The sequence below is a fragment of the Ursus maritimus genome, unplaced genomic scaffold, assembly GCF_017311325.1.
Source record: "Ursus maritimus isolate PB19 unplaced genomic scaffold, ASM1731132v1 scaffold_6, whole genome shotgun sequence".
Taxonomy (NCBI): Eukaryota; Metazoa; Chordata; class Mammalia; order Carnivora; family Ursidae; genus Ursus; species Ursus maritimus.
Window position 1 is genome coordinate 64,710,090 of NW_024426774.1, and position 14,032 is coordinate 64,724,121.

General features: G+C 34.9%; 1 protein-coding gene across 3 annotated transcripts in view; it reads left to right on the forward strand.

The window, feature by feature from the left end:
- Positions 1-14,032, forward strand: part of ASB3 (ankyrin repeat and SOCS box containing 3) — a 101,803-nt gene that overhangs the window by 35,810 nt on the left and 51,961 nt on the right. The window lies entirely within an intron of this gene.

Below are 14,032 nucleotides of genomic sequence, written 5' to 3' on the forward strand. Positions count from 1 at the left end.
AAGTTTAGTGGAACATGAGAAAATTAAGAGAATAAAACATTTGTGTAGCATCAGTATATCTGGACTACAATTTTGGTCCTACCATATGTAATTTGTATGTACACTTATTTGCTGTACTTTAGTTTCCTCACGTGTAAAATGAGAGTATAGTAACTACATAGTTTTTATTGGACTGAGAATAAAATGAGGTGCCAATGAAAGTACTTTATTTCTTTTGAGTATAATGTATACTTAAAATTTATATATAGTAAAAGTTATTCTTTTTAGTATATAGTTCTGTGAGTTTTGATTTGTGCATAAAATTGTGTAATGACAGTAATAGTCAAGACACAGAACAGTCCCATCGCTTCCCAGCCCCCCAAATTCCATCATGTTATTTTAATTTCATGCTGCCTATTTTTAATCAGCCTTCTTTCTAACAACCACTGATCTATTTTTTCTTCCTATGTTTTGCTTTTTTGCAAAATATCATAAATATATATAGAATAATACAACAAGTAACCTTTGAGGCTGACTTCTTTCATTTAGCATAATGCTTTAGGGATTCATACATGTCGTATTATCAAGAATTCATTCCTTTTTGTTGCGAAGTAGAATTCCATGATATGAATGTACCACAATTTATCCATTTACTGGTTGATAGACATTTGAGTTGTTTTCAGTATTTGGTGATTATGAATAAATTGCTACAAACATTTGCATGCAGATTTTGTATGAATGTAAGTTTTAATTTCTCTTGTATTAATGCCTAGGATTGTTGAGGCATGTGGTAAGTGTATGTTTAACTTTGTAAAACAATTCTGAAGTTTCTTAAAAAGTGACTATACAGTTTGCATTCCCTCCCTCCAGTAATGTTTGGTAGCTTCAGTTGCCCCACCTGCTCACCAACAATTAGTATTGACAAATTTTTCTTTTTTGCTTTTAGTGACGTCTCATTGTGGTTTTAGTTGGCACTTTTCCTGGTTGCTAATGATGTTGAACATCTTTTCATGTGATTATTTGCCATCTTTCCTTTTTGTCACCCATTACTTTTGTATTTAGACCTTTCGTTTTGAAATAATTTCAGACTTTTGGAAATGTTTTCATAGTACAAAGGACTCTTAGAGTACTTTTCACCCAAATCTTGTTCTTTTGCTGTGTTCACATCATGATTTTCTTTCTTTCTCTGTATTTATTTGTGTATTTTTCTGAACCCTTTGAGATTAAATTGTAGACATAATGCTTCTTTACCTATAAATACTGCAGTATGAGTTTCCTAAAAGCAATGAAATTGTCTTATATGACTGTCATATAATCAAAATCCTGATCAAAATCAGGAAGTTAACATTGATACAGATTTGTTATTTAATCTCCAGTTCCTAATCAGTTTTGCCAGTTGTTCCACTAATGTCCTTTGTAACAACAATAACAAAATTCGTTAGTCCAGGATCATTTGTTAAATTTAGCTGTTATGTCTCATGTCCCTTTAGCCTCGTGTAATTAGGAACAGATTTTCACTCTTTATCTTTTATGAGTTTAACTTTTTTTTTTTTATTTTAGCATTTTTGAAGGGTTCAGGTCATTTATTTTGTACAGTGTTTTCCAGTTTGGGTTTGTCTGATGTTTTTTCTTGATAAAATTCTGGTTATGCATTTTTGGCAGGAATATCAAAGAAATGAAACGGTATCTTAGTATATCTTATCAGGAAGAATATGACCCATTACTGGTGATGTTAATATATGAAAGTATTTTGAATAGGTAAAATGCATAATTACGAAGATGTTTCATGGAAGCCTTGCTGTAATATGGTTCGTGTTTCCTTGAGGGGAGATTGCTTTTTTATATAAGGTTTTTTTTTTTTCACATGCACATTTAACCCACTTTGGATATTGTGTACACAACTACATAGTAAGTTTTCATTGTGGCCTAGCCGTGCGCAGTCTGTTTGGGTTGCTGTCTTTAAGAAATCTACCATATAGAGGAGTGAATGAAATTAATTATGTCCTGTAAAAGAGGTAGAAATAAAGTGTTCAAGATATTAAAAGAAGGCAATATTAGTCTCCTTGGGATAACAGAGGAAGATGTGCATAGTAACTGTATTAATAGTAACTATAACATTTATTGAGCAGAGTATATACCATACCCTCTGTCAGGTGTTTTACATGAATTAGCTGACGTCATAATTTTCACGACGATTCTGAGATACGTACTATTATTATTTCTGTTTTTATAGATGAAGAGGATACAAAACCACTGTATTTAGGATCAGAAGAGCTATATTTGAGTCTTGATCCTGCTGTTGTCTGCATATTGGTTAGACAAGTACTTTTTGAATTGATATTTTTTTTAAGGTTTTATTTATTTATTTGACAGAGATAGAGAGACAGCCAGTGACAGAGGGAACATACTCAGGGGGAGTGGGAGAGGGAGAAGCAGGCTCCCAGCAGAGCCCCGAGCCTGACATGGGGCTTGATCCAGGACCCTGGGATCATGACCTGAGCCAACGGCAGATGCTTAACGCCTGAGCCACCCAGATGCCCCTCTAGAATTGATTTGATGAGCTATTAATAGAATTAATAGTTGTTCATTGACAAAAGGGTTCGTGATAAACTTGTGTTTGGGAGATACTGTGTACTGTATTCCCTAATTGAGGAAACAAAAAACATTAGCTCTGTCGCTTAATGTGTCCATCTAAAGAGAAGTATCTTCTGCCCTCTGTTATCCCATTTTCATGTATTCATAGCTCTTCTCACTGGCTGTATTGTATTTATTTGCTTTTTTGTTAGTTGACTGTCCTCTCCACTACTAAGAATGCTCCATGAGAGCAGGCATTTTATTTCTCTTGTTCACTGTTGTAACCTCCAAACCCAGATAAGGGCCTGGTATATGGTGGCATTTAGTAAATTGTTTGGTGAGGGAAAGCGTGTCTCAGACTTGTTATAAAACAATACCTGTTTTAACTTTAACCCAGCATTTTGAGGTGTATTTGACCATAATCATCTTTTTCTTCGTGGAACACTTAGAAAAATCTCAGAGAACATTAACATTCCATGGAACAATTTGAGAAATGCTAGTTTGGTAATTTAGTTTACAGTTTCAAAATATAATAGTCCCATTTATGAAATTCAGTATTGTGCTTACTTATATAAGTGTTTGGAGAAAATTAGAGATGCAGTTTTTGTGATTTCTATTTTAGGATATAGTTAACTTGTAATTTTTTATGTTACTGAAAGAACAGTTGCTAAGATAATTCAAACCAGTGAATAACTTTAAATCACTTATTTTTAGTAACAGGATTTATTTAGTTTCTTTGGCAGCAAACTGACTGACCTAATTATGCTTTATATTGGCTAATACAAAAAATAATTTGACTCAAGCAAGGCAGTTAACCTCTTGAAGATGTGGTACTTTTATGTGCTCAAGTACAGCATCTATTGTATTAGGCCCTTGTTTGGAAGTAGAGTATTTCTTTAAAAAGGGAAAGTATACCTTCAGCTTTTGCAAGAACAACAGGGTCAAGGGATGGACATATGACTCTTCACTTAGGTGATCCGTGCACCAGCGTCTGCTTGCCCCGTAAATAATACGACAAACTTCAGCAATCTGCTTTGCTTACCTGTATAAATATTTAAATAACCATAATCATCCATGTTTCAGTCTATAATGGAAGAGATTCTTTTATAGAAACAAAATCTAGGACACCTCAAAGTTTGCAACAAACTATAGATGATAATGTCTCGAACAGAGTGGCTGGACCAGCTGAACTTAAAGTGAGAAAGGGGGACTGCCCGTCTTGTGTAGCTTTTGTCCCAATCTTTTGAGTTCTCTTCCAAAGCTGTTCTTTGCTAAAACTTTGAAGTATTGAAGTACATTTTCCTCTCCTCCCAAGGGAAGCTACATTCCCATATATGTTATCGTACCTGTCCTGGTGGCTCAGTTACCACCTAGACTGTTGCTGGAGGCTATAAATATAAACTTGGAGGATTAAGGGGTAGAAAATAAATATAGAACTATGGAAACTTGCTAGGTGACTTAGAAAAGTCATTGACATCAGTGACGTTTGAATATGACTGAAGTGAAGGCTATATGCGGAGAGAAAATATACTATGCCACCATTTATGATGAGAACATATTTTCTACACAGAATTTGTCAAGATATTTATTTTTTAATTTTTAATTTTTAAAAAAATAAGCTGCATGCCCAGCATGGAGCCCAATGTGGGGCTTGATCTCACAACCCTGAGATCAAGGCCTGATCTGAGATCAAGAGTTGAACTCTTAACGGACTGAGCTATCCAAGTGCCCCCATCAAGATTTTTATAAAAATGAGTTCAAAAGGAAATTTTTCCGTTTGATGGCAGTAAGAATCAAAATAAGAAAACCTCACAAGAAGGGAAACTCAGGAAACTTCTCTTTCCATGTGAAAATTGCCCTTGAACATCTTTTTGTTCATATTTTATCAAAGAGTCTGCCCCCTTGTTTCTTTTTTTTACTCTTGCCTTCTCTCCCCACTCCCTTTTCTTGCTTCATAAATACATACATAGTAAATAGTCTAAGGATAGATTTGTCTGATTGCTTTGGAAATAAGAGTATCCTTATTTATAAATATAGTGGATTCTTTTTATTTTGCTATTTATAAAACAACACTGATAAATTGGAGGCTTGAATCCAACCCAATGTGACTTCATAGAACAGTGTTTATGGGAACCACATAGCATAAAGTTCTGGCTTTTTTTTTTTTTTTTAAGATTTTATTTATTTATTTGACAGCGATAGAGACAGCCAGCGAGAGAGGGAACACAGCAGGGGGAGTGGGAGAGGAAGAAGCAGGCTCATAGCGGAGGAGCCTGATGTGGGGCTCGATCCCATAACGCCGGGATCACGCCCTGAGCCGAAGGCAGATGCTTAACGACTGCGCTACCCAGGCGCCCCAAAGTTCTGGCTTTTGATTGATTATTTTCCATTTTTTGTTCTTCTGTGTCTGCTTACTCTGTGTAACCTTTAGTGTTAAATATAGCAGGAATGCTTAATAAGAACAAAGTGTTTTATAAAGTGTTATGTGAGGCTGCCTATTTCAGTATTTAACTGTGAAATGTGTCATACTTGAACTCATGTGGCATATCCTTTAACTCTGACTCCACTGATATATTCCAGAATTGAACAAATCACAACATATTTCACTTTTCACTAGTATTTTCATGAGTCGGTCATAATTGATAGGGCTAATTTTTGAGGTGCTACCAATTTTGAGGTTTCTAATTCATATATAATATGTGTTATGTTAATTAAACTTTATATTGGAGTTATTTTTAGATTTTTCAACAGAGATTAATTTTCATCTTCAGGGATTGTAACGTGAGCATTTTTACTTGAGGGCATATTCTTGAAAATTAAGTTTGAGTTTTCCCAGATCAAAAGTATGGTATTCACCAAAAAGTTATATTTTAAAAATGTTAATTTCTGTTCGTTTCCTTTTTTTTTAAAGATTTATTTATTTATTTTAGGCAAAGAGAATGTGATCATGCGTGCATGGTGGGAGGGTCAGAGGGAGAGAATCTTTAAGCAGACTCCCTGCCTGACATGGGTTTCGATCCCAGGATCCTGAGATCATGGCCTGAGCTGAAACCAAGAGTCAGACGTTTAACCTACTACCCAGGTGCTTTCTTTCTTCTTCTTCTTCTTTTTTTTTTTTTTAAAGATTTTACTTTTTTAAGTAATCTCTACACCTCTACACCCAGTGTGGGGCTTGAACCCACAACCCCGAGATCAAGAGTCACATGCTCTAGCAACTGAGCCAGCGAGGCACCCCTAGTTTTATGTTTCTTGATGTAACTTTTTATTATTTTATATCACACTCTTCTATGTAAAACATAGACAATATCTTGTTTCTTAAGCAATTATGAAACTAGGATATTTATTATCTTATGTTTACCTTCATACAGTTAATCTATTTATGTATCTGTACATATGTATCTATTTATGTAATCTGTCATTTTATAAGTCATGATTCAATAGATCTGAACTGCCAACTTTTAAAGATGAGGAAATATTTATCCTTAAATTGTCCTTATATAACTTTTTTTTCTTCTCTTCCCTTCCTAACTTTTGTTAGTTGTATCATATTTGCAGGTTAGTGGTAATAACACTTTAAATCCTGTTCTGGCATCCTAATTTCCTTCTAATTTTATTCTTAGTTCTTAGTTCTATGGTTAAATAGCTTAGAAGTTTGTTACCAGTTAAATAGCTTAGAAGTTTGTCACCAGTTACTTTACCATGGCTTTTTCAGCTTTGCTTGGCTAACTGAATTCTTCCTTTAATAGAGTCCTCTGAAAGGACCTATGGAAATAATGTTCCTTGAGTTTTGCATGTTCATAATTGAATAGTGATTTTGTATTTGGACAGCAGTTTGCTTAAGTGTTTAATCCTTGGGTCATGCTTTCATTAGGAAGTTCTTTTAATAGTAATCTTTTCTGTTCTAGAGTTGAAGTTGGAGGCCTGCCTGATTTTCTTTTCTTTTTTCTTGTGACAATATTTTTGCATGTCTTTTCTGGATCAATTTTTTTCTGAGACATGGTGTACCCTTTCAATAGATTTATCTGTTATCTATCTATCTATCTATCTATCTATCTATCTATCTCTACACCTAACTTGGGGCTCAGACCCGCAACCTGGACATCAAGAGTCACACACTCTTCTGACTGAGCCAGCCAGGTGCTCCTTCAATATATAGATTTAGTTTTTCTTTATTTTATGATTTTAGTAAATCTTTTTGGAATTACATCTTCAAATATTTGTCTCTCCTGTTTCTGTGATGGTCTTTTTGGGCTCCAGTTATTCATATGTTGGATATCCTGTTTTTTACATCTATTATTTCCTCTCTAACCCCCTCTTAAAAATTTTTTACTTTCCTTTTCCTTTTTTTTAAATCCTCTGTGTTCATTTTCAGAAATGTCTATTCCCTGTAGCATTTTTTCCAGTTTCAACAGCATTCATATGATTGTTTCATTTTTTCCCAGGTCTTTTCTAAATTGTTCAAGTTTATGTTACATAATTTCCTATCATCTAGACATCTTTTACCTGAGCTCCTATATGTCAGTGTTATGCTTTTTCTCTTTAACGTTTTTTTATTACAGCAAAAGTTTTAGCTACAATTTTCATTACTTTGTGGCAATATTTTTATGATAAGAGGGTTTGTTTTGTTTGGTTTTGTTTTGTTTTTGGGCTACTAATAGTTTTTCCTTTAATTTTCTTCCTTTTTTTTTTTTCGTAACTTTGTATGGATTTGTGCTTCTTCCTTTGTGATAACTCATCTGGAAATGTGAGTTTTTGCGTGGTCAGTGATTTTTAGGAGATTTTTAATAGGAAGGAGCTAGAGCCACATTCCAGACTAGCTAGTGTTCCAAAAACCCTAGTTAGGGTTTTTGGTTGTTGAGTTCATTTAGCTATTTTACCAGTCACTGGGCACAGGCGGCAGTTGTGGGGTTTTTGCAATGCAGCTTCCCTTCTATGGAAGCAAAAACAGACTACGATTACAAATGTAGTTTCTTTGTGTGATTCCTGGTTAGACCCTGTTCTTCTGACTTTCAGATTTCAACTGGGTCCAGGATGTTCTGTTGACGGCCCATGAATCCTATCCCACTGCTGGGAATTTATGTTTTGCAACTCAGAGCGAGCCTCTCACCTTTGAGGAGTTTACTTTGCTAGCTCTTTCTGAGATGTACAGCTGAGACATCTCTCCCCTTCCTCCCTTAAGTACCCAGGATTGACCTCCTTTCTTTAGGAAGCTCTTATACCTGTTTTTGGTCTGGAGTTTTAGCTGGATCCGGTTTTGCTAAAAATGGAGAGTGTGTTTTTATTTCTTATTTTCTTTGCTGATTTTGGATTAATTGCTTTTGGATGCTTTCTAAGAAGAGTAAGGGAAAATGCTTACTTTATGGCCCAGTAGTAAAATTGGAAGTCCATATTAATTTTTAAAGTAGAACAAAAATTCTTGATTTCAGTATTTTGCAATGATGTAATATTCTAGTATATGGTAGAGATAGACCTAGATGGGCTTCCCCTCAACACCCACCCCACCCATATAGTGCAATCTCTGTTCTCTTTAGATACTGTAGAGCAGTGCTACACAAAATGTCAGTTTGTTGATATAAGGTGCTTAAGCCAGAATGTAAATCAGTGCAGTGCTTCCTTTATTATAATGAGAAGTCTCACTTTAAGAAAAATGTCAGTGGAACTAAACAGTGTGCTTAGGGACATAATTGATTTACATTCTGGTCAAATCTTACCTTGTTGAGAACTGGGGACAGCTTGCAGATTGACAGCCAGTTTATGAACAATATTGAGTATCACTGCTGTACATTATGGATGTGTGGCTGTCAAACTGGATCATTGCATACATAGTTAATGCAGTTGTCTGTTCATTCTTCATAATTACTATTACCATTGGTCAATTAATTGTAAATGATCTTCACTGGTTAGTATGCTAAAATAGAAGTGTTGCTTCTATATAAATAGGAGCCCCTGGGATGAAGGATAGTTTGCTATATACTTTTTCTCTGATAGGGACTCTTCAGTGTAATGATTTATTTCTCTAAGCCCTAACATGGAGAGCATACTTACAGAGGTGGTTTTTCTATAAGGAGAATACTGTTATATGAATGTTTCAAAAATGTGAATTGGATAATTACGTAAGGTGGTAGAATTCAGTGTTAGAGCTCTAGAAGATATAAATTTAGGGGTATGCTATCTGAATCAAATGTTGGTCTTGATTCTGTTGCTGAGGAGACATATGAAAAAATAATATATAATAAGATGGTAAAATTTCAGGGTTTTGTCTAAGACTTTCATGTGATTGAAAGATGTCTTTTTCTGGCTATAGTCACCAGTGTCTAACTGGCCATTAGAATTCTCTCTTTCTGGGGGTGCCTGGGTGGCTCATTTGGTTAGGCGCCTGACTCTTGATTTTGGCTTGGGTTGTGATCTCGGGGTTGTGGGATCAAGCCTCGTGTCATGCTCCTCGTTTGGTGTAAAGCCTGCTTGGGATTCTCTCTCTCCCTCTGCCCCAAGCCCCCCCTTTAGAAAAAAAAAAAAAGAATTCTCTCTTTTTATCAGAAATGATGAGACCTGTCAGTGGCAACATGTAGAATTAGATTGGGGTATTGATCACAACTTTTTTGTTATATTCCTAACATTAATGGATTTTGCCCATGAGGCCATGGTTTTTCCCATTAGTATACATCTTTAAGCTTGTTAGTCATTGGGTAGACATGAGGTACTTGATAAGAAAGAAATGTAATTCATAGTTACATTTTTTCTTAATTTTTCTAAATATTTAAAAACTTTCCTAAATATCAATACAATACTCTACTTCAAACTAAACATTCATGGCCAAGACACAGTGTGGGACTCTATCCAAATATATAGAGAAAATGGTTTGAAATGATGCCTTTATCCTTGACAGGAAAGTCTTACTTTATAACCATTCCAATTATAAACTTTAATTATGAGATAAATAACTGTGGGCAGTCCTACTTATCCAGTGATGTTCTTGAAATAATTCTACATCCTTCCCAGTCAGGTTACCAAAGTGAATTGTTTCAAGAATGTCACTGATAGTAACTAATGTTTGCTGTCATTGGAGTTAGTATAGTATTTTAATAGTTTTGCTATCTTGGGTATAGATAAAGCCTTGGAAAAACATAAACGCTGAATCCATATCGAATAACTTAGCCAAAAAATAAAAAAATAAAAAAAGAGAGAGAAAGGGAGAGAAATCCCTTGTCATTGCAGTCTAGTTTCTTTCCTAATGCCACAAGATGTCAGTGTAACCACAGGACCAGAGAAATACTGCAGTAGATAAATGGCTTATGAATGTTTTAAATGTATATATAAAAAAAGTTTTATACATATTAGGTATACAATGAAAATATTATTTTGTTGAATTGTATAGAAAAACGAAGTGCATAATGCAGAATAGAGTACATGTAGAACTTAAAAAGCATAGGTACAGTTAAAAATTCATGTATAAGTCATATGTACTAATAGAACACATAGGTGATCTCTGAATGTTCTCAGAAATTGCCAACCTGCTGCTATAGCAAGAGGAGATGGACAGTCTGTGGTTGAACTGTCCACTTCAACCTCACTGACTGTGATGTTTCTCAGTAGAATCATTGTCAAAATCGGAGCTTTAAAATGAAAGAGTATATTTCTAGCTTATAGATGTAAAACAACGCTCACTGTGATTTGCATTTGGGATAGCACTTGTCTGCAGTAGTTCCTTAGAATATGTGGTCACATTAGGCATTTTCCCAAAAGAACATTCAGTAGGATAATTACATTTTAAAAAGTTCCTCTTTTAAAAATCTATTCTTTAATGAATGTTGCATCATGTGATGATCATTATTTAGTATTTCTAGTTAGAACTTACTATTCCTAGTTAGATTTATTACTTACATGTATGTGTAGGTTTGCCATATTTGTCCCAATTGAGAATCCTATGTTGAGTTCATGCCTTCATGAAGTCTTTATCTGGGGCTGTGGACTGCACTTAATGTGCTCCATGACTCAACTAAATTTTGATTTTGGTTAGAAATTTTATATGGGTCAAAGACTCTTTCAGTTCCTTGATTTCTTTTTCAAAAATATTTTGTTACTCAGGATGCTTTCCCAGATTACTTCTTTTTCCCATTAACTTAGGAAATGGAGAAACTTGTTTCTTCAGCAGTATAAACTGTCTCCCTAGAAATTATTGAAGTTGTCATCCTTGTTTTCTTAGGCTTTTGCTCTTACAGGCTTCTCCAGGACTGTAATATAACCTCTTGTGGGAAGGGCAGTGTCCCTTCCCTCAGAGCTTAAGGTTTTTCTTTTCTACTACTGTCTCAGGTGGAGTCTTAGAGACTATACCTGTTTGGATTGAAGGGAGGAAAGCCCTTCTCCCATCTCTCTGTGTACCCCAGACATTTTAAGCTCTGCTTTCCAAAGTGGGGTGTTTTATTCATCTTTATTCTTTATCCTTGAGCTCTGGTCTCTGTTGAATGCTGGTGTAATACCAAATCATTATGATTCTGCTTTCTTTTTCTTTGTGGGAACCACAGTACTTTTGTAGGTTCTAGAATTACTCATTTCCTTTCTGTCCTTGAACACAAGCCATACTGGTGGCCTGGTTCTCTGTCCCCATTGCAGGCATTCATGTATCTAAGACAGATGTGCGTAGTACTCTAGATTAAATTCCAATTCAGTTAAATTCTAAACTCTAGACCAATGCTGTCCCATAGAACTTGGAAATGTCCTATATCTACGCTGTCCAGTATGATAATCACTAGCTATGTATGGCTCTTGAGCACTTCAAATGAGGCTAGTTTGATTGAGGTACTCAAATTTTAGTAAATTATTTTTAATTAATTTAAATATTTAAATATTATTTTCTTTTAAATCCAGTATAGTTAACATACAGTGTTATATTAGTTTCAGGTATACAGTATAGTGATTCAACAATTCTATACATGACTCAGTGCTCATCTTGTTAACTGTACTCTTAATCCCCATCACCTATTTCACCCAGCCCCCCACCCACTTCCCCTCTGGTAACCATCAGTTTGTTCTCTATAGTTGAGAGTCTGTTTCTTGGTTTGTCGCACTTTTTTTCCTCTTTGTTCATTTGCTTTGTTTCTTAAATTCCACATATGAGTGAAATCATATGGTATTTGTCTTTCTCTACTGACTTATTTTGCTTAGCATTATATTCTCTAGATTCATCCATGTTGTTGCAAATGGCAGGATTTCATTCTTTTTTATGGCTGAATAATATTCCATTATATACACACACACACACACACGTATATATGTTATGTGGTATATAATATATATGTGATATATATCACATCTTCTCTATGTGTTCATCTATTGATGGACATTTAGGTTGCTTCCGTAGTTTGGCTATTGTAAATAATGCTGTAATAAACATAGGGATGCATATATCTTTTTGAATTACTGTTTTCATGTTCTTTGGGTAAATACCCAGTAATGGAGTTACTGGATTATATGGTAATTCTATTTTTAACTTTTTGAGGAACCTCCATACTGTTTTCTACAGTGGCTGCACCAGTTTGCTGTCCCACCAACAGTGCACAGGCGTTCCTTTTTCTCCATGTCCTTGTCAACCTTATTGTTTCTTGTGTTTTTGATTTTAGCCATTCTGACAAGTGAGGTGATATTGTGGTTTTGATTTATAATTTTAATTAATTTAAATGTAAACAGCTACTTGTGGCTAGTGGCTTCTGTATTGGAGAGTGCGGCTGTTCATGCATCCTTAACTGAGCAGTAGTGCTCTTCTGTCTTTGAAGCGTTTGTCTCCCTTGTGCTAGCCTGGGTTACTAGGTGGGTCCCACAGGGTGTACAGAGGGAGGGAGCAGAGAATCACCAGCTTACCCAGTCAGCTTTGCTCCAGCGAGGTGCTAGAAGTTGCAGCAGAATTTTCCTCATTATCCTCAGTTGATTAGGTGATTATCAGGGTTCTATCTTCTTTGTTAGGCTTAGTTCCTGCTATCAAGGGCTTACCATCTAATTGGGGTTATTAAAATAGCAATTCAAGGCACACTGTAATAGGTGCTGTAAGAGGCACAAAGTATTATGAAGGTGAGTTCAGTCCTAATTACTGCTATTATTCTGCTGTAGATTCATCTACTTTCTTGTCTCTTCTCCCTCTCTGTTTCTTTAGGTTTTAAAGAATTTTTAACTAATATATAAAATGTAACTTTAAATTATATTATTAAGTAAGAGTGTGCAGTTAAATTTTTATTCTGATGCGTTTTTAAAAATTCACATTTATGCACATTAGGAATATTTCAGATATGCAAAATGTTTTTGGAATTCCCATTTGAAATTCTCTTCAAAATTTGTGGCAGTCTTAAATATAAAGACAAGTGAAATAAATTGCCATGTACCTGACACTGAACTTCCAGTAGTTTTCAACTTAGGGCAAATCTTGTTTCATTTATAGCTCTACTTACTGTCTCCACTCCATTATTTTGAAGGAAACCCCATTCATCATATAATTTAACACATAAATATTTGTGTAATGTACCTGTGAAGGATAAGCATATTTCTTTAAAAAACTAGCACAATGCTATTATTGCTCTTAAAGATAACAGTAATTCATCAGTATGATCAAACATCCAAATGGTGTTCGAATTTCCCCGATTGTCATATATATGTTTATGTGTATTTTTCAGATTGTTGAAATCAGGATCCAGTTAAGGTCTCTGCATTGTAATTAGTTTATTTGTCCTTTATTTCATTTGTAGTACAATGTTTCATCATTTCTACCTCATGTAATGTTTGTTACCTGTTCACTGATTTTAGAACAAAGTCTTGGACGGGTGAGTAGTCAGTAGTCTTAAGCATGTGCCAAGAATGCTAATGGTGTTTTAAAAGAATGTGATATATTTCCATGAGTTGCCTTAATTTTTTTTTGCTCCTCAGACACCATCTTGTGCACTGATTGTTACTGATGCTCATGTGAGCACATGTTACTTGAAGATTCTGATTGGGAGATATTATGATGTCAGACATACTCAGTATGATACCACAAGAATACAAGGGGACTTACATAGTTTCATGCTGCTGAAATGTCTGGTCCTAGTTATTTGCAGCCATGAAGTAGTTTCTTTTTCTTCCTCCTTCCTTTCTTCTCTTCTCTTCTTCAAAATATCTTATAGGATACTTTTCATGTATATGGCCATCCTAGTATCACATAGAAAAATTAGTTTTATTTGATGATATCCACAAATCACTGTTTCTCTGCTCAGAATCACTTGAATTGTGGAAATGCTTCTAAATCAAAAGAAGTTGGTACTACCACCTTATTGAGGAAAAGAAATAAATTTTCGATTAGTGCCTATACTGCATACAAATACACAGGCATGGTTTAATAATAATATTCCTTCAAAAGTAAATAATTCTTCAGCCTCGTCATAACGATTAGGTTGCTGAAGTATTTTGCAGTACAGCACGTTAATAGGCTTCTAGGATATGATTGGCAATGACAATAAAC